Raw genomic sequence first — 25,319 nt, 5'->3', positions numbered from 1 at the left:
TTGCAGCAAGTAATACAGTCCCTCACTGCTGTCGGACATAGCTCTGGCCCGCGCTAATGGTAGAATATAAATAGAAACATAGAAGATAGGAGCAGGAGTAGGCCATTCGGACCCTCGAGCCTGCTCCGCCATTCAATGAGATCATGGCTGATCGTCCAAACTCAGTACCCTGTTCCTGCCTTCTCTCCATGTCCCTTGATCCCTTTAGCCTTAAGAAATATATCCAACTCCTTCTTGAATATATTTAATGAAGTGGCCTCTACTGCCTTCTTTGGTAGAGAATTCCACAGGTTCACCACTCTCTGGGTGAAGAAATTCCTCCTCATCTCTGTCCTAAATAGCTTACCCCTTATCCTTAGACTGTGACCCCTGGTTCTGGACTCCCCGACCATCGGGAACATCCTTCCAGCATCTAGTCTGTCTAGTCCTGTTAGAAATTTATAAGTTTCGATGAGATCCCCTCTCATTCTTCTAAACTCCAGCGAGTACAAGCCCAATCGACCCAATCTCTCCTCATACGTCATTCCTGCCATCCCAGGTATCAGTCTGGTAAATCTTCGCTGCACTCTCTCCATGGCAAGAGCATCCTTCCTCAGATAAGGTGACCAAAACTGCACACAATACTCAAGGTGTGGTCTCACCAAGGCCCTCTACAACTGCAGCAAGACATCCTTGAGGCAATCCTGGTGCCCCCCAGAAGCAAGACGTGCCACCTCAAGTGGTTTTCTGCTACACCAGAGACACATCGAAGCAGCTAACTCCGGCAGCATGAACCACCACAGGCTGCCATTTTCTGGCTCAGCATTCAGCCCACCACTGCAGGTCAGCGGTGCAGCTTTTGTGCAGTCAAAGTGTGACCTCCAGGACTGGTTTTGATCATCTGAGGGGAGGTGTCGGAGAGAGATTTTCCAGCATGTTCTTCCCCTTATTGTGGCAGTCAGTGGGCAGCACGCTCGCCTCGGAATCAGAAGGTTGTGGGTTCACAGTCCCCACTCCAGGGACTTGAGCACATCAAGCTAGGCTGACACTCCCAGTGCGTGCTGCACTGTCGGAGGTGCCGTTTTTCGGATGAGACGTTAAACCGAGGCCCCTGTCTGCTCTCTCAGGTGGATGTAAAAGATCCCATGGCACTATTTTGAAGAAGAGTAGGAGAGTTATCCCCGGTGTCCTGGCCAATATTTATCCCTCAACCAACACAATAAAAACAGATTATCTGGTCATTATCACATTGCTGTTTGTGGGAGCTTGCTGTGCGCAAATTGGCTGCCGCATTTCCCACATTACAACAGTGACTACACTTCAAAAAGTACTTCATTGGCTGTAAAGCGCTTTGAGCCGTCCAGTGGTCATGAAAGGCGCTATATAAATGTAAGTCTTTCTTATTGGCCCTGGATTTTTCACGTTTCCCAGGCGATGACGTGGCTGCGGAGTGGGGGGCGGGGGGTTTGGGTGGGAAATATCTAGTCACAATGTTCCAGCCATGATAAGTGTGGGGCAAGCTTGATGGACCAGCTGGTCTTTTCCTGCCCATCGTTTTTGTAGGTTTATGTCATTGCTGGCCTGTGCTTTGGCATCCCTCGACACTGGGGAAGTTCCACAGCCACAGTGTTCAAACGAAGTAATGCATTAACGCAACGCAGGGAAGCATATCCTCCTCTCTGTATACGGAGATGAAGGACTTAGGTTGCAGCTGGCACCACTAGCGTGGGTCTTGGCACAATGTGAAGCGTCTCCCTAAATTTGCTGTCATGCTACGGGAGCACAGGTGGCAACAGACACATTGTTTGCTGTCAGCTAAACCCGTCAATGCAAATGAGCAGAGATTCAGAGAGCCAATGACAGCACAAAAAACAACAACAACTTGCATTTATAGAGCGCCTTCAACGTGGCAAAATGTCCCACGGCGCTTTGCAGGAGCGTCATCGGACAACATTTGACACCGAGCCACATCAGGAGATATTAGGACAGGCGAGGTAGGTTTTAAGGAGCGTCTTCAAGGAGGAAAGAGAGGTAGCGAGGCAGAGAATTTTAGGGAGGGAATTCCAGAGCTTAGGGCCTTGGTAGCTGAAGGCACGGCCACCAATGGTGGAGCAATTATAATCAGGGATGCACAGGAGGCCAGAATTAGAGGAGCACAGACACTACAGTGGGTTGTAGGAGATTACATAGAAACATAGAAGATAGGAGCAGGAGTCGGCCATTCGGCCCCTCGAGCCTGCTCCGCCATTTAATGAGATCATGGCTGATCATCCAAATTCAGTACCCTGTCCCTGCTTTCTCCCCATATCCCTTGATCCCTTTAGCCTTAAGAAATATATCTAACTCCTTCTTGAATATATTTAATGAATTGGCCTCCACTGCCTTGTGTGGTAGAGAATTCCACAGGTTCACCGCTCTCTGGGTGAAGAAATTCCTCCTCATCTCTGACCTAAAATGGCTTACCCCTTATCCTTAGACTGTGACCCCTGGTTCTGGACTCCCCCACCATCAGGAACATCCTTCCTGCATCTAGTCTGTCTAGTCCTGTTAGAATTTTATAAGTTTCAATGAGACCAATTCATTACAAAGATAGGAAGGGGCGGGGCCATGGAGGATTTTGAACAAAAGGATGAGAAATGTTTTTAAATCGAGGCGTTGCCAGACTGGGAGCCAATGTAGGTCAGCGAGTGCAGGGGTGATGGGTGTGAGGTAGGATATGGGTAGCAGAGTTTGGGACGAGCTCAAGTTTACAGACCCATGGAACATTGGGTCTACGAATGCCGTGTCTGTTCAAGATCGCTGGTTTCAGTGAAGTAAACTCAAGGAGCTGATCCTACGTTTGCACTCTGGTGTATTACACAAAGGATTCCCCAAATAAAATACCCCCATTCATGTTGTAAACTACCAGTCCCCTAAGCAAGGCAGATTCGCTGCCATTCTACGCATACAATCACATCAGCACCCACCCCTACATATACAATCCCCCACCACTTGCTCTGTCCACAGTTATCAAAGGCACCTGCTTATATCACGCAAATGGCGCTAATCATTTGTCATTACTGTGGGAGTCAAGTACAAAGGCGCCCTTCATCGGAAAAAATGGTGTAATTCTGCACAAATACATCGGCCGGAATTTTCTTTACCTGGGCGGGTCCAGTGCCGGCAGTGGCCATGTCAGGTCCTGACACCGCTGCTGGCTCCATCCTGCTGTTGAAAATGAACTTACCTTAATGGGGCCTAATAAGCCCGCCCAGCACGTTACCCGGCCCAATGGGATGGAGCAGGTCTGATGACGTCATTCATGACGCGTTCTCAGCCGGGGTCTTTAAAGGGACCATGGCCACATTACATTTGAAGTTTAATCGAACAAAGTGGGTGTTGAATCTTTACTCTACAATAATATAATAAAAGTTATATATGAGTGGCAAAGAAATATTTAAATATTAGGTAATATGACGCCATCTACAAATACGATCAAGAACATAGTTAAAAAGTACATTAATTGTGAGGTTATTGGTGTTTTAGTCACAAATCTATAGACTTTTGTATCAGTAACTGGTACAAATAAATGTGTGTGTGTATAGGTAATACATAAAATTAAGCAGATTTTAAATGTAATTGTAAAGGGGTGGATTTACAATCTTATGCAAGTTCAGCAGAAGAGCTGCGGAATCTCTGACAAACAGTGTAAGTGGTGCTGACAATGTGTTTCTGGGATTTCTGCAGCTCTTCTGTTGAAGTAAACAATGGACAAGAGAGAACCTCCGCAGAAATTCACCCTAAAGTCTCAGACTGAAAAATTACATTAGTCATATTCAGGGACTGAAAGCAAACTAAACCAGTGGAATGAGTGATGAGAATGAAATTGTTACAGTTGATGACTTGATTTAACGTGTAACTGGATAATCACAGTATACTGTGAGAAAAACCTGACCAGAAACAACACAAACATTTATTTAAATGGGATATGTCATTTTTTATAGTGCAGATCAATTGACTGCAATTACTGTTGAGTTGGAAGGGAACAGCTGAGAATGGCCAATGAAAAATGTATTTCCCTCACCATCCAGGGTAGGAGCGGAGCCCTTCAGCACTCACATCCCTTCAGGAATTTCTGAATTAACATTTACCAGTAGCTTTTCAAGTAGAACAGAATCTCCATCAATCTGTTAGCTGATGTAATCAACATGTATTTATTTTGATTTGTTTTCCATGCTGTCAAGTAATCAGCTGGAGCAATGGCCACAGAACTCCTGCCTCAGGTTGACAGACGTGCTTCCCGAGCTGCGTGAATCCCGTGGCCATGCAGGGAAATTTAAAAGGTAAGTGAAGAAAGGCTCTTAAGCACCTGTAAATCATCTCAATTGTGTCCCCCGCAGCTGCCGGTCTCCGCGATGACAGACGCGCCTGGGGAAAAGGCGTGTGGAGCGAGGCGATAGCGGGTTCCTAACCCGGTCAAAAATAATAACTTTCCCACCCGACCCGCCACCGATCTCGCCCGCAACCACCCCGGAAAATTCAGCCCATATTCTTACAAGAGTCCCTTATTTTCTGTAAACTAAATCAGATCAAGTTTTCAAGCAGCAAAAGAAAACTACATAACAAAATGTGGAGGTGAGGAATATAAAGATGCAAATCTCCTATATACAGTAGCTGACAATATGGACCATTAGCTGAAAGCAGGATATTTTGCATCTCCACAATACCTACACACTAAGTAATCATGACAGAATCCCTGCTTAGGCAGTACAAGACAGCAACAGAAAGAATAGAATCCCCTCCGTATGGTCCTTAATTGCAATTAATGCATATTACATTTGAAATTTACCAAATACTGAATTAAAAAGGATGTAAATCAATGTTTTATCTTTTGTGTTAACTGCGGAGGTCCTGGGAGTCAATCAATTTGCAATTATCTTACCACACTGCATCCGTAACAATTGTGGAAAATGCCTGCTAAAGAAAGTTTTAAACCACATAGAATAGTAAACATAATAAACAGGGTAACGGTACACTGGAGCACCATGTTCCCCTCTCTGGCTAAACATCAAGGGTGCAATCATTCTATACAATAGCCACAAACGAGTTTGATCTACCTTAACCTCAATCACACCTATAAATCTGCAAGTGAGATGATGGGTTGTTACCATACAAGTTCATGTTCCTGTGAAATTATTGCTCGTTTTAATAGGGACAGTAACCCATTTATTTTTCATATGTGCATATTAATTAGTAACTTAATGCAAGTCATTTCCAGGCTGCAGTCTTCACAGATGGTTGGGAGATATTTTCATGTTGGTAGTAAAAGTAAAGCTGACGCAATAAGAACTTTGCTTCAAAGTACTTCTCCTTAACCTGGCCTGCTTTCTTAGACCCACAGCCCCGACAAAGCAGTCAAACTTACATATTTTCCAATAAAGTATAATGATTTGCATCGCTCATCAGATTTATTTTTACTATTTTGTTCATGAATGCAGACAACTCTGGCAAGGCTGCGTTTATTGCCCATCCTTAACTGCCCCGAGTAGGCCTTCTTGAACTGTTGCCGTCTGTGAGGCGATGGCGCTCCCACGATGATGTTAGGGAGGAAATGCCAGGATACTGACCCATCGACAACAAAGGAACGGCAATATGGCCAAGTCAGAATGCTGTGTGACTTGGAGGTGGTGATGTTCCCACAACATGGCTGCTCTTGTTCTCGTCGGTCGAGATTGCCGGGGGGGGGGGGGGGGGGGGGAACGAGGTGCTGTTGAAGTGCTCCACAGAAGCAACTGTTGGAATTTTATTTTAAAACAGAGATTCTGCTTCTTTACACTTTATATCTTAAATGAAAGCCGTGGAAGATCACATCATCGGTCAAGATAAAGTCATGACCAAAATCTGTTTCCCAATTGTCTTGGTCGCAGTTGTTTTTGTGCCTGAATTACTTGCTACGACAAGGGAGGTGGAAGCAGATTCACTCATAACATTCAAAAGAGAACTGGATAAATACTTGAAGGGGGGGAAAAAATTACTTGGGCAATGGGGAAAGAGCAGGGGGACTGGGATTCATTTGGATTGCTTTACCAAAGAGCCGGCACAGGCACGATGGGCCGAATGGTGTCCTTCTACCCTGTATCATTCTATGATTCTATGATTCTAGGACACTAGAGAGGGCCAGTAATTGTCAACCCTGTTGTATGGGGCTGGGGTCATGTGTCAGTCAATCCAGGTAGAGGAGGCAAGTTCCCGTCCCTGAAGGCAATTATTGGACAAGTTGGGTTTTTACAACAATCCAGCTACCATCCCACAAATGGCCAGATTTATTGAACACAATTTCACAACTTTCCATGGTGGGATTTGAACTCATAACCTCTGGTTTACCAGTCCATTAGCACTACCCTGTACGACCACCAGACTGCAGATATTTTGACGGGCTTTGTTGTCTATTGAGCTAAATCGGAACGTACCGACGCACCCATGTACAACTGTATAATTAATCACCCATTTTCCCCCAGAATGCTGACTTGAAAATGAAAAGAGAGTGTCATGGCACAAGAATCAACAACACTTCCCCAAAAAGGGAAAAGCACGGCCCTGAATTTGCGGTCGGAGGCGTCCCTCCGGAGTACGCCTCCGACCCGCGAAACATCTACGAACTTACCTGCTGGCTCCAAAGCTACGGAGAGCTCGGATCTCAGGCCTCCAGGCGTACGCCTGCGTTAAAGGCCCACGGATCCCAGGTTCGCAGGCCGTTCGGAAGCGTCCCTGGGATCACGTGGGCCGGGTTCTCCAATGAGAAAGGAGGATTCCATTTACGAACGGAATCCCCTAGTAATTAAACAATTTAGACAGCTCTAATCAATATAAACGCTCTGCTTCTCAAATTTAATTAAAAGTCCCTTCATTACAGCAAATGCAATTAAAATTTAATTTTTTTGAAAAATAATTTTAAACATTTTCATAAGCCAATTTTAAGTGTTTGTGCATCATTTTCTATTTTTACATTTTTAATTTAAGATTTTTAATAACCCTTACGCTGATGAAAGCAGGCCCTGCACCTGCTTTTAGCAGCCGAGGGGGTTTCGTGGGCGATTGCTGGGCAAACTCTGCGCCAGTGAAAGTGATTTTCTGGTAGGTTCGGATGATCTGTCGAAGGCGCTACCTTGACAGCTCGCGAGTTCTGGGTTTTCGCGCTCGCAGGGGAGGCCTTTCGGAAGGCTTACGACGGCGTGCGCTGACCGTCGAAGACGTGGCAAATGCCGGCCCCACTTTTCTGTTCGTAGTTGGAGGCTGAAAGAACTTGAGGCACAGCCCCTGTCAAGTTTCAGCACATCGGTCGATAGCAAGTCAGAACAGCTCATGCACGCCGATGAAACTCGGCAAGACGGCAGGTTAATAGGAGGAATAAAGAGTGGAGATCAAATTTCAGGTAATTCAAGAATCATCAAAATTAAAATTAAACTCTGAAATGGTTATCTCCCCGGTCAATACAACTCAAGTGAAAGATCCCTGAAGAAGCGTCAGTAATCTATATTTATCACAGTCAGGGTGGTGTGGAATTCTGCCCGCAATCAACAGGAAATATTGCACGTTAAAGCTCATAAAGCAAGATAAATATTGTATTATAGCAGATACCATGCTCTTAATTGCCTTATAATTTGACTTTAGAATTATCGCAAAAAAAAACTTACTGGATCATTGATGAAATAATAGCAACACTGTGATTGCCTCTAATGGCATGTTCCTGCTGTTGACGCAGCTGTTTCTGCCCTGCCCCATTTTCTTCCCTTCTCTCTGAGGTAGGGGAGTATGGTTCCACAGGCACAGCCAGCCATCTGGTGCCTCGTTAAAGTCTCCACTCGTCACGTCTGAGCTTTGCCCCGCTGGAACAGCAGCTGAGCCGACCCCGAATTCACCCAAATGTCCACACGTGCATTTTCCACCGGCGGTCACTCGACAGCCAACCGGGAGAGGCTGCCCCCGGCTGAATGTTCTCCTCCTCCCTGTCCCTGGGGGACCGTACATGCTGAAAGGTGCATCCCGACTGAAGGGACAGAAGCAGAGGCTCGACGTCTGTAGGGGCCCAGTGTGCAAGGAGGACATTGGGTGGGGAGTGACCAACACACACACACACACACACACACATTAGAATAAAGGAGTGTCAGTCGTTGTGCAGTAACAGAGCATAAAACGGTAAAAGATCACCATGTGGTAGGCAAATCAGCGTCCTCAGAAAGCGCCACATTGTCAAGACTTTGAGAAGAGCTTCAAAGCAGCCACATAACTTCAAAAAACGTGGACAGGTCAAAAAACAACCTTAAGTGTAGATCTATAACATGTAGTTACACAAAGTGCTGTGGGCACAGGCTGATCATACGTTATAGGTGTTCCTAATGTTCTATTACTCATAGTGGAAACACTGAGGGAATAAATTGGGGGAATTTTCCCTTATTTCTTATGGGGAAAATTGCACGCTATTGCATGAACACTCTAGCCTCAAGAGTCAGGATTTTGGGGTCAAGTTCTATTCCAGGGCATGCAATCTAGGCTGACACTTCTGTACAGTATTGAGAGAGTGCTGCATTACTGGAGGGGTCGTCTGCAGATATTAAACTGAGGTCCCTCTTTTTGTTCTGCTGGTTCAGGTGGATGTTGAAGATCCTGTGGCACTATTCGAAAAGAAGCAAGGAGTTCTCCCATTATCCTGATCGTATTCTTCCCTCAACCAGGCCAAGGCTAAGAGGAGATTGAAGAGAGCTTTTTAAAATTATGATAAGCTTTTGCTATTCATCCTGTTGAAACCACTTCCACTGGTTAGGGAGTCAGCAACAATAGGTGATCAGTATTTAAAATTTTGGTCTAGGGATGTGGGCATCGCTGGCAACTCCAGCATTTATTGCCCATCCCTAATTGCTCTTGAGAAGGTGGTGATGAGCCGCCTTCTTAAACCGCTGCAGTCCGTGTGGTGAAGGTACTCTCGCAGTGCTGTTAGGGAGGGAGTTTCAGGATTTTGACCCAGCGACGATGAAGGAACAGCGGATATATTTCCAAGTCAGAATAGTGTGTAACTTGGAGGGGAACTTGCGGGTGATGGTGTTCCCATGCGCCTGCTGCCCTTGTCCTTCTAGGGGGAAGAGGTCGCGGGTTTGGGAGGTGCTGCTGAAGAAGCCTTGGTGAGTTGCTGCAGTGCATTTTGTAGATGGTACACACTGCAACCACAGTGCGCCGGTGGTGGAGGGAGTGAATGTTTAAGGTGGTGGATGGGGTGCCAATCAAGCAGGCTGCTCTGTCCTGGATGGTGTCGAGCTTCTTGAGTGTTGTTGGAGCTGCACTCAATTTAGAACCGTCATTAACAGGGTGAGGAGAGGTTTTGTTGCACAGAGAGGTGTTAGAATGGTTTGCCACAGGAATTTTTTTTTTTTTTTTTAAAGAACCTTTATTTGTATAGCACCTTATCATATGCTCAGTACATCCTGAAGTACTTTACAACCAATGTATAACTTTTTAAATGCAGTCACCATTACTATGAAGGCGAATGCAGTCAAACTGCGCACAGCAAGGTCCCACAAACAGCAAATGAATGAACGGCCAAATAATCTGTTTGTGGTGGCATTGGTTGAGAAAGAAATGTGGCCAAGATACTTGGAGAATTCTCTGCTCTTCTTCAAATAGTGCTATGGCATCTTTTACATCCTCCTGGGGACTGAGTTTAGCATCTCATCTGAAAGATTGCAACTTCGATAATGCAGAACTCCCTCAGTATTGCCCTGGGCTGTCAGCCTATTGTGTACTCAAGTCTGTATTGGGGCATAGATCTACAAGCTTCTACTTCAGAAGAGAGAATTTTGTCAACTGAGCCAAGCCAACAGTTAAGGCAACAAGTAGTTCTGACGAAGGGTCATCGACCTGAAACGTTAACTCTGTTTCTCTCTCCGTAGATGCTGCTGAACCCGTTGAGTGTTTCCATCATTTTCTGTTTTTATTTCAGATTTCCGGTATCCGCAGTATTTTGCTTTTGTTGAAACAGTAGTTGAGTCAGAGACTACTGCAACAACTAGATAACAACAGGGAGAGAGTAGGACAGTGGGATTACTTTTGGATTGCACCAGCAAAGAGATGGCAGAAGACACGTTGGGCCGAATGGCCTCCTTCCGTGCTGCATGCCCCTATGGTAACCAACACCATCATAAATAGATTACCCCATTATTTATCTCACTGCTATTTGTGGAAACGTGTATACAAAATGCTACTCATTCAAATGCCAACGTGACACTTTACGAAGTAATTAATTGGGCTCGAATTTCCAAGCCCCATGGAGGCGGGTTTGGAGGCGGGAAAATTGCAGAATCGGGGGGCACGAACCCATCCCGCCCCCAACCCGCCTCCATGCCAATGTCCCCGGTGGTGGGTATCCGACCTGTACTGGGAGCCGCCTCCCCGAGGCGGGAAGGGGATTTGTGCCAGTTAACTGCCTGTTAACAGATAGTTAACAGGCAGTTTTTTGCCTAATCCCTATTTTTAGCCCTGAAGTGTGGGCTTCCCGACGGCTCCAAACCACGCCAAGTTAGTGGACCGTCAGTCTGAAGGGCTTGGAGGGTTCGAGATGTCCCTTGTGCAGGTGAGTGATGGGTGCATGTGTGCAGAGGTAAGTGTGTGAGGTAAGTGTAAAGTGTTTTAATAAGTTTTACTTACCTTTACTTTCTCCTGCAGGCTTCCTTCCTTCAGTTCTCAGGAGTCCCTCAGTTCACCGGCACAGAAAGCAGAATGGCCACTGAACTGTCAAAAGCTGCAGCCGCTGCTTTCTGGTCTGGAGAGATCTCTAACTGAGTCTGAGTAGAAGGACTCAAGTTAGAAGTCAGATTGTCAGTGTTTGACAGCTTCACAGAGCTGTCAAATGCTGATTTTTCAGCTGTCAAAAGCTCTTGACAGATGAAATGTCAATCGCTGACGTCACCAGTAACCAGGTGTCCCTTAATTAGCCTGCTGAGCCCGCTGGGCGGGCTTAACAAGGTCAATCAATGGAAGATAGCGTGGGTTGGCCACAAGTCGATGGAGGCGGGACTACAACCCAAAAAGTGGGAGTCCCGCCTCCATCACGTCCCCATTGACAAAATCCAGCCCATTGTATGCAAAGTCCTTCAGAACAGATGTGGTAAATGGACGTTCTTTGATTTTTTTTCCATCTCCATCCACCCACCTCCTTCCACCCACTCCCCCAAATCAGTTCATGCTGACACTCTCCCCTTGCTTCCAGATCTTCTCCAATTCCATTATGTTTCACCTGCCGGTTCGCCCCTCGCCCTTGCCAGGCGCTGCTGTTCTGGGATAGCAACACTTTGCTGCACACACAGGACAGGAACTCCTGATCTCGGGATAGTTTCCCAGCCACATTATGTAGCGGAGAGTTTGGTTCCCTGCAGCAGCAGCAGGCTGGGGCGAGGGTAGAGTGGGAAGCAGCGCTGAATTTCACCCACAAATGTGGGCATCAAATCAACAACAACTTGTATTTATATAGCGCCTTTAACGTAGTAAAATGTCCCAAGGCGCTTCACAGGAGTGTTATATAAGACAAAATTTCACACCGAGCCACATAGGAGATATTAGGGCAGGTGACCAAGAGCTTGATCAAAGAGGCAGGTTTTAAGGAGCGTCTTAAAGGAGGAAAGAGAGGTGGCGAGGTTTAGGCAGGGAATTCCAGAGCTTAGGGCCTAGGCAACAGAAGGCACGGCCACCAAAGATTGAGCAAATATAATCAGGGATGCTCAAGAGGGCAGAATTAGAGGAGCGCAGATATCTCGGTGGGGTTGTGGGGCTGAAGGAGATTACAGAGATAGGGAGGGGCGAGGCCGTGGAGGGATTTGAAAACAAGGATGAGAATTTTGAAATCGAGGCGCTGCTTAACCGGGAGCCAATGTAGGTCAGCGAGCACAGGGGGTGATGGGCGAACAGGACTTGGTGCGAGTTAGGACATGGGTAGCCGAGTTTTGGTTGACCTCAAGTTTACGTAGGGTGGAATGCGGGAGGCCAGCCAGGAGTGCTGGAAAAACTGGAAAATGCAGACGATTGGCTTATAGGCAGTTAGGTGAGGTTTGAGCTGGTTGGAATAAAGTACAAAATGATTACTTACTGTTAACTCTCCATAATGCCTGGTTTTACAATGGAACATTTATCCTAGTCTAGCCATTGAGAACTAAGTAGCTCTTGCTGATGGAAGAATTAGAATAATGAGCGCCAATATTCTTACATTGGTTCTGAGTCCATTAGATTATCAAAGCAACAGTCAAAGCACCTCCAAAGCTGGAATTATTGGCATTTGTGGCTCAGCAGCAAAAATAAATAACATATATTGTGACATTATTATTAGCATTATATTAATCTGATCAAATTACAGTCTTAAAAATTGCTGTTGCTGTGTATATGCCATGTTAATAAATCCAGTTTTAAACAAACTTGCTTTTAAATATGTATTTGGTGAATCGTTCAATAAGATCGGATAGGCTGTTGATGACCTATCGCACCGACACTCTTCACGCGTCCCAATGCCTCTCCTTATGTCAGGGACTTCAGATTACTTGCCCAGCCGTACATCCCCACTCAATGGAGCAGGAGAAGGATGTATCTCGCCTGTGGTGAGGGGCCAGATACCAGAGGCCACAAGTGAATGGCTGCAATTTTCCATCCATTGATTTCAATAAAAAGAAAGACTTGCATTTATATAGCGCCTTTCGCAACCAAAGCGCTTTACAGCCAATGAAGCATTTTAAAGCGTAGTCGCTGTTGTAATGTAGGAAACGCGGCAGTCAATTTGTGCTCAGCAAGCTCCCACAAACAGCAATGTGATAATGACCAAATAATCTGTTTTAGTGATGTTGGTTAAGGGATAAATATTGGCCAGGACACCAGTGGAGAACTCCACTGCTCATCATCAAAATAGTGCCAAGGGATCTTTCACATCCACCTGAGAGAGCAGACGGGGCCTCGGTTTAACGTCTCATCCAAATGACAGCACCTCCGACAGCGCAGCACTCCCTCAGCACTGCACTGGGAGCACCAACCTAGATTTTTATACTCAAGTCTCATGGAGTGGGACTTGAACCTACAACCTTCTGACTCAGAGATGAGCATTCTACCCACTGGGCCACAGCTGACACTGGATGAAAATCATGGGTAACGTGCCTGCGATATTCCAATCTGCATGTAATACTTGTAATGGGCCTGGTACTTCACTGTGGGCCAGGACTTGGAAAATTCACCAGCTTCTTAACATATCTCTCAAAAAACAGCCAAAGTACTTCAGGTACAATGAATTACTTTGAAATGAGGTAACTATTTTATAGGTAAATATGGCAACCAAAATACATGCAGTAATTCTTATGTTTTTGTATTCAAGACTGAGATAGATAGATTTTTGGACTCCAGAGGAATTAAGGGATATGGGGATAGTGCAGGAAAGTGGAGTTGAGGTCGAAGATCAGCCATGATCTTATTGAATGGCGGAGCAGGCTCGAGGGGCCGTATGGCCTACTCCTGCTCCTAATTCTTACGTTCTTTTGCGAATAATGACCAGTTTAATCTGTTTTTTTGGGGGGGAGGAGGGAGATTTGGCTAGGGCCCTGACAAAACTCCCTGCTCTTCTTGGTATATTGCCGTGGGATTATTAACATCCACTTGAGCAGTCTGGCAGGGCCTCGCTTTATCGTCACCTCAAACAACGCAGCCTTCGCAGCACTGTGCCCGAGTGTCAGGCTAGATTACATGTTCATAGGTTGGGATGAGATGATTTTGAAACAATTTTAACATTTCAACAGGGTTCATCATTTGGGAGACCCTTGATATATGCCGTCCATCTGTAACAGTAATCTTCTGCTGCCAATACATGTACACTAAGCTGAACAATGCCCCTTGTTAAGTGCAGTGCTCCATCTTAGTTTGTCTATTATGCCCGATACGAGACTCCCAAAACAAGAGCTCCGGTACGGCAAGAGAGCCCCAGGTGGGCAGAGGAAACGCTTCAAGGACACCCTCAAAGCCTCCTTGAAAAAGTGTAACATCCCCACCACCAAAGTGGAGGAGAAGCATCCGGGAAGGCGCCAAACACCTCGAGTCTCTTCGCCGGGAGCAAGCGGAAGCCAAGCGCAGGCAGCGCAAGGAGCGCCCGTCAACCCAAGCACCCCACCCACCCGGCCCTTCAACCACCGTCTGCCCCACCTGTGACAGAGACTGTAGGTCCCGCATTGGACTCATCAGTCACCTGCGAACTCATTTTTAATGTGGAAGCAAGTCATTCTCGGTTCCGAGGGACTGCCTAAGAAGAAGATTGTTTCTCTTCCTCTACAGTTCTGTCAGACGTTTTGTTAGTGATTTTCTGTTTTTTACTCATGGGTGATTGTTAAGCACAAATTTAATCATCTGCGTTGCTCTCGCTTCCTCCTGCAGATTTTTTCCCCCTCCTCCTGCTATTGTTTGCATTCTCAAAACATTTTCCCATGGCCTTCAGGAGATAAATGCACACAAGGGAGGCCATTCAGCTCATCTCTCCAGAAAGAAACGGCTACAGTTCCACCCCACCCCCTTTACAGCATCCAACCGTCTCTTGAATGGCTGTACAGTAATTTTCACCTCCACAACACCGACTCAGGAATATCAAGTGTTGACAACACTCTGAAGAAATGCTTCCAGACAAAAGCCCTAAATTTGCCTTTCACCAGTTTCAATTTTTTCCCTCCCTGCCAGTGTAATCTGGCTCCATCTCAAAGTACTGCGCTGAATTTTTCTGTTCATACATTTCCACGCGGTTTAAGCTCGTCCGCTTGTTTCCTCGGAGTTGGAAGGCTACGAGTTGATGCCCCACTGCGGGGGCTTGAGCACATATAAATTAGGTTAACAGCTCGGCGCACTCCTGAGGGAGCGCTGCATGTTTGGATCTGCGGTCTCTTAGCCGAGACATTAAATCAAGGCCCCATCTGCCTGACTTTAAAAGATCCTGTGGCTCTATTTGAAGAGCCAAGAATTCTCCCTGTGCCCTGGCCAACATTTATCCAGTGCTATCAAAAATAGAATAACTGGTCTTTTATCCTCTTTGCTGCTTGTGGCACATTACTGTGCGTAAACAGGCTCGTCACACTTGCCTACATAACAGTTGCTAAACTTCAAAAAATAATTCATTGGCTATGAAGCACCTTGGTAATAGCCTGAGGATGAAAAAGGTGCTATACAAGTGCAAGTTCTCGCTGCTTTCTGTACATCCATTGGCAGGATAGGCGCACCAACGTCAGTGTTCTTGCTCAGGCCAACATACCCAGCATCGAAGCTTTGACCACGCTCGATCAGCTCCGATGGACGGGTCACATCGTCCGCATGCCCCATACGAGACTCCCAAAACAAGCGCTCTACTCGGAGCTCCGACACAGCAAGAGAGCCCCAGGTGGGCAGAGGAAACGCTTCAAGGACACCCTCGAAGCCTCCTTGAAAAAGTGCAACATCCCCCACCGACACCTGGAAATCCCTGGCCCAAGGCCGCACAAAGTGGAGGAGAAGCATCCGGGAAGGCGCCAAATACCTCGAGTCTCTTCGCCGGGTGCAAGCGGAAGCCAAGCGCAAACAGCGGAAGGAGCGCACGTCAACCCAAGCACCCCACCCACCCGCCCCTTCAACCACCGTCTGCCCCACCTGTGACAGAGACTGTAGCTCCTGCATTGGACTCATCAGTCACCTGAGAACTCATTTTTAACGTGGAAGCAAGTCATCCTCGGTTCTGAGGGACTGCCTAAGAAGAAAAGATATTTTTATAAAAGTCCCTTCTCAGTTGCCTTCTTTTAAAGCTAAAGAGTGTGTTTCTCCAAACGTTCCTCACAGTTCAACTGTTCTTGACAACGAGAACAAGCCTTGCGTCTCTTCTCTGCATCATCTCCAGTGCCTGAGTCTGCCCTTATGTTTTGGTGACTAAACTTGGACGTGGTACTGAAGGTGACCAGAGCAAAGTACAATCTCAGTACAACCTCCTCCCACTTCATTTAGCAATCTCGTTGAACTTCCTGCTGGCTTTTACCTCAAGAGACAGAACTGGAGTCATGAATTGTGCAGTTTTCTTATTCAGAATTGCTGCAGGCTGAATATACTCGGTGCTAGGTACAGCCAGGTTTACTGATCAAATGACATTTTCTGTACCTAAAACAGTCACCACCTTTTACCTCATCAAACATGCTCCCTATTCCTGTCCAATCCTAGATAGCTGGAAAGCCTGACTCATGGCTGTAACCTTTATTGGGAGCTCGGCGTTTTTCTGCTGATGGTTAGGAATCAGCACAAAGCAATAAGATACTCAGTAAAAAGGGGTCATTTTTCTAAAAAGGGAACATTTTCAAATGTAAAGTACTCTCTCGTCTGCTACTCTCCTCCTGTGATATTCTGATCTTCTTTATTGCCACCCTCACACAGCGAGACAGCTGCAACATAAAGTGACCCCGTGATGTCTTTGTGCTTTGGGTGTTCTGAATTCACTCCAATCCCGTTGTGGGATGGATTGAAAGCAATGGTGACAACCAACAAACATTCACAGTTTCTTTTTGCTCAGACCCCAAGGACCATACAAAATGGCGGCATCCAACACCTACACCCATTAAGGCTTGTCTCCAACAGGACAAGGATAAACCATGCTCCATTGAGGTGTCCCATGCCACTGGCAGAGGCACTGCCATCATTTATATTACAACAATGCAAGAATCAGGGTTGGTGCAACAACACTGCAGCAATAATAATAATGGTATTAAGAACGAATAACCTCCCAGAGATGTCGGGGAACATAGGGTCTAATGAGAGGGAGGAACTGAAAGAAATCAGTATTTGTAAGGAAATGGTGTTAGGGAAATTAACGGGATTGAAGGCTGATTTATCCCCAGGGCCTGATAATCTACATCCTAGGGTACTTAAGGAAGTGGCCCTAGAAATAGTAGATGCATTGCTGGTCATCTTCCAAAATTCTATAGACTCTGGAACAGTACCCATGGATTGGAGGGTAGCTAATGTTACCCCACTATTTAAAAAAGGTGGTAGAGAGAAAACGATAATAATAGAACGGTAAGCCTGACATCGGTAGTGGGGAAAATGCTAGAGTCCATTATAAAAGATGTAATAGCAGAGCACTTGCAAAACAGTGACAGGATCGGACAAAGTCAACATGGATTTACAAAAGGTAAATCGTGCTTGACTAATCTACTGGAATTTTTTGAGGATGTAACTGGTAAAATAGATAAGGGAGAACCAGTGGATGTGGTGTATTTGGGCTTTCAGAAGGCTTTCGATAAGGTCCCACATAAGAGATTAGCGTGTAAAGTTAAGGCACATGGGATTGGGGGCAAGGTACTGACTTGGATAGAGAACTGGTTGGCAGACAGAAAGCAAAGAGTTGGAATAAATGGGCCTTTTTCCGAGTGGCAGGCAATGACTAGTGGGGTACTGCAGGGATCGGTCCTAGGACCCCAGCTATTCACAATATATATTAATGATCTAGACGAGGGAACTAGATGTAATATCTCCAAGTTTGCAGACGACACAAAGCTGGGTGTGCGTGTGTGCTGTGAGGAGGATGCCGAGAAACCCCTGTATGATTTGGACAGGTTAGGTGATTGGGCAGAAGCATGGCAGATGCAATATAACGTGGATAAATGCGAGGTTATCCACTTTGGTGTCAAAAACAGGAAAGCAGATTATTATCTGAATGGCAATAGATTGGGAGAAGGGGAAGTGCAATGAGACCTGGGTACCCTTGTGCACCAGTCGATGAAGGTAAGCATGCAGGTGCAGCAGGCACTTAAGAAGGCAAATGGTATGTTGGCCTTCGTAGCAAGAGGGTTCGAGTACAGGAACAAGGACGTCTTGCTGCAGTTGTACAGGGCCTTGGTGAGACCACACCTTGAGTATTGTGTGCAGTTTTGGTCGCCTTATCTGAGGAAGGATGTTCTTGCCATGGAGTGGGTGCAGTGAAGATTCACCAGACTGATACCTGGGATGGCAGGAATGACGTATGAGGAGAGATTGGGTTTATACTCGCTGGAGTTTAGAAGAATGAGAGGGGATCTCATTGAAACTTATAAAATTCTAACAGGACTAGACAGGCTAGATGCAGGAAGGATGTTCCCGATGGCGGGGAGTCCAGAACCAGGGGTCACAGTCTAAGGATAAGAGGTAAGCCATTTAGGACAGAGATGAGGAGGAATTTCTTCACCCAGAGAGTGGTGAACCTATGGAATTCTCTACCACAGAAGGCAGTAGAGGCCAATTCATTAAATATATTCAAGACGGAGTTAGATATATTTCTTAAGGCTAAAGGGATCAAGGGATATGGGGAGAAGGCAGGGACAGGGTACTGAATTTGGATGATCAGCCATGATCTCATTGAATGGTGGAGCAGGCTCAAGGGGCCGAATGGCCTGCTCCTGCTCCTATCTTCTATGTATCTATGTATGTATGCCTTTATATAGCAGCTTTCATGACCACCAGACATCCCAAAGCGCTTTACAGCCAATGAAGTAGTCACTGTTGCATTGTAGGCCACGCGGCAGCCAATTTGCGCACAGCAAGCTCCCGCAAACAGCAATGTGATAATGACCAGATAATCTGATTTTAGATGTTGATTGAGGGATAAATATTGGCCCAGGACACCGGGGATAACTCCCCTGCTCTTCTTTCAAATAGTGCCATGGGATCTTTTACGTCCACCTGAGAGAGCAGATGGGGCCTCGGTTAAACGTCTCATCCGAAAGACGACACCTCCGACAGTGCAGCGCTCCCTCAGTACTGCACTGGGAGTGTCAGCGTAGAGTTTGTGCACAAGTCTCTGGAGTGGGACTTGAACTGTAAGTAAACAAACCCTTAATTCTTAATTTTGGTATATATTAAAATGCTTTGCCAGGCCAAAAGGTTTTTCGAAGTGAAATAAAGTTGGTGAATGTAACAGACTGTGTTTCACTGATAAGTGGACATGGAATGTGCTTTACTAAAAGGCAGCAAACATTTGTTGAGCAAATGTGCTTTCAAAAGAAACTGTTGAATTTGCAAGCTGCTTTTGATGGAGATATTTCAAGAACTGTGTGTTGGATCTTCTTCTTAGGCAGTCCCTGGGAACCGAGGATGACTTGCTTCCACATTAACAATGAGTTCGCAGCTGACTGATGAGTCCAATGCGGAACCTACAGTCTCTGTCACAGGTGGGGCAGATGGTGGTTGAAGGGGCGGGTGGGTGGGGTGCTTGGGTTGACGTGCGCTCCTTGCGCTGCCTGTGCTTGGCTTCCGCTTGCTCCCGGTGAAGAGACTCAAGGTGTTCGGCGCCTTCCCGGATGCTTCTCCTCCACTTTGTGTGGTCTTGGGCCAGGGATTCCCAGGTGTCAGTGGGGATGTTACACTTTTTCAAGGAGGCTTTGAGGGTGTCCTTGAAGCGTTTCCTCTGCCCACCTGGGGCTCTCTTGCCGTGCCAGAGCTCCGAGTAGAGCGCTTGTTTTGGGAGTCTTGTATCGGGCATGCGGACAATGTGACCCGTCCATCGGAGTTGATCGAGCGTGTTGGATAGCAGATATTCAACAGAACAAATGGTTGTGACTGCAGGGGGTAGACACAGACAATAGAGATAAACAAACCCCCTTAGACTTGCAGACTTCGTGTCTACAACGAACAGGCCACAGGGTTGTTCAATGACTTTTGGTGGCTAAAGGGGAGGAGTCAAACCTTGGGAGTTCTGAAATACAGGATGCAACGTAATATGTGAAATGTGACCGAGTAGTTTACTGTCACTTCTGTAAAACTTTGAATGAATGAACAATTAGGGCTTTGATAAAGGCAGCTAATGGGTAACTACACAGGATGTGTGGGTGTGAAAGTTTGACAGCTCAAACAACTCAGGTTGAAAATTAAAGGAACACCTCTCAATTTCTGAATGAGTGATTTACTGAGCAAGGCAACGAAAACTGTATTAAAAAAAAAGTGACTGAAAATATCGGCACTGCAGTCAAAAGGTGACGAGCTGCGGCAGTCGAAAGGAGAGGCCTGGCCGATCATGTCATCTCGAAGAGCTACTGCAGTCGAAAGGAAGTGGCCTCCAATTAATGGATACTGGACTGATCATCTGCGGCTGGTTGTATGTATGATTTCTTGTAACATTATTGGTGAACTGCTCGAGTAGTGGTTGGGGTTTTGAATCTGTCTTAGGAACAATAAAATGTTAAAGACAGAACCCGTGGGTCTGGTGTAATTTCTCATAAGTCTCAAGTCTGAACTCTATAACCTGTTGGACGGGGCGAGGGGTAATTCTACATGTCCTACAGAACCCACAACCGTCTGCCTCAGAGGCGAGAGTGCTACCAACTGCTGACACACATCATCTTTCTTTCATTTTTTTAATGTTAATTTATGGGATGTGGGCGTCGCTGGCAAGGCCAGCATTTATTGCCCATCCCTAATTGCCCTTGAGAAGGTGGTGGTGAGCCGCCTTCTTGAACCGCTGCAGTCTGTGTGGTGAAGGTACTCCCACAGTGCTGTTAGGGAGGGAGCTCCAGGATTTTGACCCAGCGACGATGAAGGATCGGCGATATATTCCCAAGTCAGGATGGTGTGTGACTTGGAGGGGAACTTGGAGGTGGTGGTGTCCCCATGCATCTGCTGCCCTTGTCCTTCTAGATGGTAGAGGTTGCAGGTTTGGAAGGTGCTGCCGAAGAAGCCTTGGCGAGTTGCTGCAGTGCATCTTGTAGATGGTACACACTGCAGCCACGGTACGCCAGTGGTGCAGGGAGTGAATGTTTAAGGTGGTGGTTGAGGTGCCAGTCAAGTGGGCTGCTTTATCCTGGATGGTATCGAGCTTCTTGAGTGTTGTTGGAGCTGCACTCATCCAGGCAAGTGGAGAGTATTCCATCACACTCCTTATAGATGGTAGAAAGGCTTTGGGGAGTCAGGAGGAGAGACACTCACCACAGAATACCCAGCCTCTGACCTGCTACTGTAGCCACAGTATTTATGTGACTGGTCTAGTTACATTCCTGGTCCATGGTGACCCCCAGGATGTTGATGGCAGGGGATTCAGTGATGGTAATGCCATTGAATGTCAAGGGGCGGTGGTTAGACTCTCGCTTGTTAGAGATAGTCATTGCGCGAATGTTACTTGCCAGTTATCAGCCCAAGCCTGAACGTCGTCCAGGTCTTGCTGCATGCGGGCATGGTCTGCTTCATTATCTGAGGAGTTGCGAATGGAACTGAACAGTGTGCTGTCATCAGCGAACATCCCCACTTCTGACCTTATGATGGAGGGAAGGTTTTTGATGAAGCAGCTGAAGATGGTTGGGCCTAGGACACTGCCCTGAGGAACTCCTGCAGTGATGTCCTGGGGCTGAGATGATTGACCTCCAACAACCACAGCCATCTTCCATTGTGCTAGGTATGACTCCAGCCAGTGGAGAGTTTTCCCCCTGATTCCCACTGACTTCAATTTTACTAGGACTCCTTGATGCCACATTTGGTCAAATGTTGCCTTGATGTCAAGGGCAGTCACTCTCACCTCACCTCTGGAATTCAGCTCTTTTGTCCATGTTTGGACCAAGGCTGTAATAAGAACATAAGAAATAGGAGCAGGAGTAGGCCAATCGGCCCCTCAAGCCTGCTCCACCATTCAATAAGATCATGGCTGATCTGATCCTAACCTCCAATCTACTATCACTCTACATCCCACCCGAACCCATGTGATCTCCTGGGAGAGGTGAAAAACCAGATAAAAAACCCAATGGCCAATTTGGGAGAAAAAATCTGTGAAATTCCTCTCCGACCCATCTAGGCGATCGAATCTCGTCCAGGAGATCACTCTGTTCCTATATTTTCTACAGTACTTACCTTCTGTAAAAGGTGATCTCCACCCCAGCCAGGAACAGGAATAGAACCATCTCCTGAAATCTAACACATAATTAGAACACAAGAAGTAGGAGCAAAACCAGGCTACACGGCCCCTGGGCCCGCTCCGCTACCCACAGGGCCATGACCGTTCCGAACCTAGACTCATGTCCAATTTCCTGCCCGTTCCCCGTAACCCCTAATTCCCTTCTAAGAAACTGTCTATTTCTGTTTTAAATTTATGTAATGATGTAGCTTCCACAGCTTTCTGGGGCAGCAAATTCCACAGACCTACTACCCTCTGAGTGAAGAAGTTTCTCCTCATCTCAGTTTTGAAAGAGCAGCCCCTTATTCTAAGATTATGCCCCCTAGTTCTAGTTTCACCCATCATTGGGAACATCCTCACCACATCCACCCGATCAAGCCCCTTCACAATCTTATATGTTTCAATAAGATCGCCTCTCATTCTTCTGAACTCCAATGAGTAGAGTCCCAGTCTACTCAACCTCTCCTCATATGTCCACCCCCTCATCCCCGGGATTAACCGAGTGAACCTTCTTTGTACTGACTCGAGAGCAAGTATGTCTTTTCTTAAGTATGGACACCAAAACTGTATGCAGTATTCCAGGTGCGGTCTCACCAATACCTTGTACAACTGCAATAATACCTCCCTGTTTTTATATTCTATCCCCCTAGCAATAAAAGCCAACATTCCATTGGCCTTCTTAATCACTTGCTGCACCTGCATACTAACTTTTTGAGTTTCGTGCACCAGGACCCCCAGATCCCTTTGTACTACAGTACTTTCCAGTTTCTTGCCATTAAGATAATAACTTGCTCTATGATTTTTCCTGCCAAAGTGCATAACCTCACACTTTCCAGTATTGTATTCCATCTGCCAAATCTCTGCCCACTTACTTAGCCTGTCTATGTCCCTTTGCAGGTTTTTTATGTCCTCCTCACACTACTTTCCTTCCCATCTTTGTATCATCTGCAAACTTTGATATGTTACACTCGGTCCCCTCCTCCAAATTGTTAATATAGATTGTAAAGAGTTGGGGACCCAGCACTGACCCCTGCGGAACACCACTAGTTACTGATTGCCAGTCTGAGAACGAACCATTTATCCCAACTCTCTGCTTTCTGTTAGATAGCCAATCCTCCACCCATGCCAGAATATTACCCCCAATCCCGTGATTTTTTATCTTGAGCAATAATCTTTTGTGTGGCACCTTGTCAAATGCCTTTTGGAAGTCTAAATACACTACGTCCACTGGTTCCCCTTTATCCACCCTGTATGTTACTTCCTCAAAGAACTCAAGCAAATTTGTCAAACATGACTTCCCCTTCATAAAACCATGCTGATTTTGTCCTATTAAATGAGGTCTGGAGCTGAGTGGTTCTGGCAGAACCCAGACTGAGCATCGGTGAGCAGGTTATTGGTGAGTAAGTGTCGCTTAATAGCACTGTTAGCGACACCTTCCATAACTTTGCTGATGATTGAGAGTAGGCTGATGGGGCGGTAATTGGCCGGATTGGATTGTCCTGCTTTTTGGGGATGGGACATACCTTGGCAGTTTTCCACGTTGTCGGATAGTTGCCAATGTTGTAGCTGCACTGGAACAGCTTGGCTACAGGCACGGCTAGTTCTGGAGCACAAGTCTTCAGCATGACAGCTGGGGTGTTGTCGGGGCCACAGCCTTTGCTGTATCCAGTGCGCTCAGCCGTTTCTTGATATCACGTGGAGTGAATCGAATTGGCTGAAGACTTGCTTCTGTGATGGTGGGGACCTCAGGAGGAGGCCGATATGGATCATCCACTCAGCACTTCTGGCTGACGATGGTTGCAAACACTTCAGCCTTGTCTTTTGCACTCGCGTGCTAGGCTCCGCCATCATTGAGGATGGGGATATTCATGGAGCCTCCTCCTCCCGTTAGTTATTTAATCGTCCACCACCATTCACGACTGGATGTGGCAAGACTGCAGAGCTTTGATCTGATTCATTGATTGTGGGATCGCTTAGCTCTGTCTATAGCATGCTGCTTCCTCTTTTTAGCATGCATGTAGTCCTGTGTTGCAGCTTCCTCAGGTTGGCACCTCATTTTTAGGTATGCCTGGTGCTGCTCTTGGCATGCTTTTCTACACTTCTTATTGAACCAGGGTTGGTCCCCTGGCTTGATGGTAATGGTAGAGTGAGGGATATGCCGGGCCATGAGGTTACAGATTGTGGTGGAATACAGTTCTGCTGCTGCGGATGGCCCACAGCGCCTCATGGATGCCCAGTTTTGAGCTGTTAGATCTGTTCAGAATCTATCCCATTTAGCACAGTGGTCGTGCCACACAACATGATGGAGGGTGTTCTCAGTGTGAAGATGAGATTTCGTCTCCACAAGGACTGTGCGGTGGTCACTGCTACCAATGCTGTCATAGACAGATGCATCTGCGACAGGTAGAATGGTGAGGATACGCTGAAGTAGGTTTTTCCCTTGCATTGCTTCCCTCACCACCTGCCGCAGTCCTAGTCTGGCAGCTATGTCCTTCAGGACTCGGCCAGCTCGGTCAGTAGTGGTGCTACCGAGCCACTCTTGGTGATGCACATTGAAATCCCCCACCCAGAGTACATTCTGTGCCCTTGCTACCCTCAGTGCTTCTTCAACACGGAGGAGTACTGATTCATCAGCTGAGGGAGGGCGGTAGGTAGTAATCAGCAGGAGGTTTCCTTGCCCGTGCTTGACATGAAGCCATGAGACTTCATGGGGTCCGGAGTCAATGTTGAGGACTCCCAGGGCCACTCTCTCCCGACTGTATACCACTGTGCCGCCACCTCTGGCGGGTCTGTCCTGCTGGTGGGAGAGGACATACCCAGGGATGGCGATGGAGGAAATCTGCGACATTAGCTGAAAGGTATGATTCTGTGAGTATGACTATGTCAGGCTGTTGCTTGACTAGTCTGTGGGACAGCTCTCCCAATCTTGGCACAAGTCCCCAGATGTTGGCGAGGAGGACTTTGCAGGGTCGACTGGGCTGGGTGGGCCATTGTCATGTCCGAAGCCGGTGCCGAGGTCAATGCCGGGCGGTCCGTCCGGTTTAATTCTTATTATTGTTTCTTATAGCGGTTTGTTACAAATGGTATTCTACCTCTCCTAGCTGATGGGAAATCTGTTGGTGGGTTCCACCACCCCCAGCCTTGTACCTCAAGGCTTTGTAGCTTGAATGGTAATGATAAGCCAGCCAGTTTAGGAGAGGAACGCCGTGTACTCGGAGGGTTGTCGGACTGGAGGAGGTTACAAAGATGGTGGGAGGAGGGGGAGCAAAATCATGAAGGGATTTCAACACGAGGATAAGAATTTTAAATTGGAGGCGTTGGGGGACTGGGAGCCAATGTAGGTCAGCGAACACAACGGTGATGGGTTAACAGGACTTGGTACAGGTTAGGTAATGGGCAGCAGAGTTTTGGATGAGTGCAAGTTTTCGGAGGGTGAAAAATGAGGCCA

At 46.7% G+C, this 25,319-nt stretch overlaps 1 protein-coding gene and 2 long non-coding RNA genes across 3 annotated transcripts in view; 1 reads left to right on the top strand and 2 right to left on the bottom strand.

Moving 5' to 3' along the window:
* Window positions 1–8,092, bottom strand: part of LOC147113362 (uncharacterized) — a 30,703-nt gene extending 22,611 nt beyond the window's left edge. The window contains exon 1 of the long non-coding RNA XR_015079184.1: window positions 7,653–8,092. This is a non-coding gene — a long non-coding RNA (uncharacterized LOC147113362). The remainder of the gene's footprint in view (window positions 1–7,652) is intronic.
* LOC147113360 (VPS10 domain-containing receptor SorCS1-like) overlaps window positions 1–25,319 on the bottom strand; it is a 1,462,440-nt gene that overhangs the window by 1,333,062 nt on the left and 104,059 nt on the right. The window lies entirely within an intron of this gene.
* The window catches only part of LOC147113361 (uncharacterized), a 35,023-nt gene continuing 16,799 nt past the window's right edge, over window positions 7,096–25,319 (top strand). Inside the window, exons 1-2 of the long non-coding RNA XR_015079183.1 lie at window positions 7,096–7,390; window positions 18,655–18,815. This is a non-coding gene — a long non-coding RNA (uncharacterized LOC147113361). The remainder of the gene's footprint in view (window positions 7,391–18,654; window positions 18,816–25,319) is intronic.

This window comes from Somniosus microcephalus, chromosome 8, assembly GCF_052327205.1.
Source record: "Somniosus microcephalus isolate GS21.2 chromosome 8, FLI_Smic_1.0, whole genome shotgun sequence".
In the NCBI taxonomy this organism is placed as follows: Eukaryota; Metazoa; Chordata; class Chondrichthyes; order Squaliformes; family Somniosidae; genus Somniosus; species Somniosus microcephalus.
Note: the sequence above shows the minus strand (reverse complement) of the source record. Positions and strands in the feature narration are given on the sequence as shown.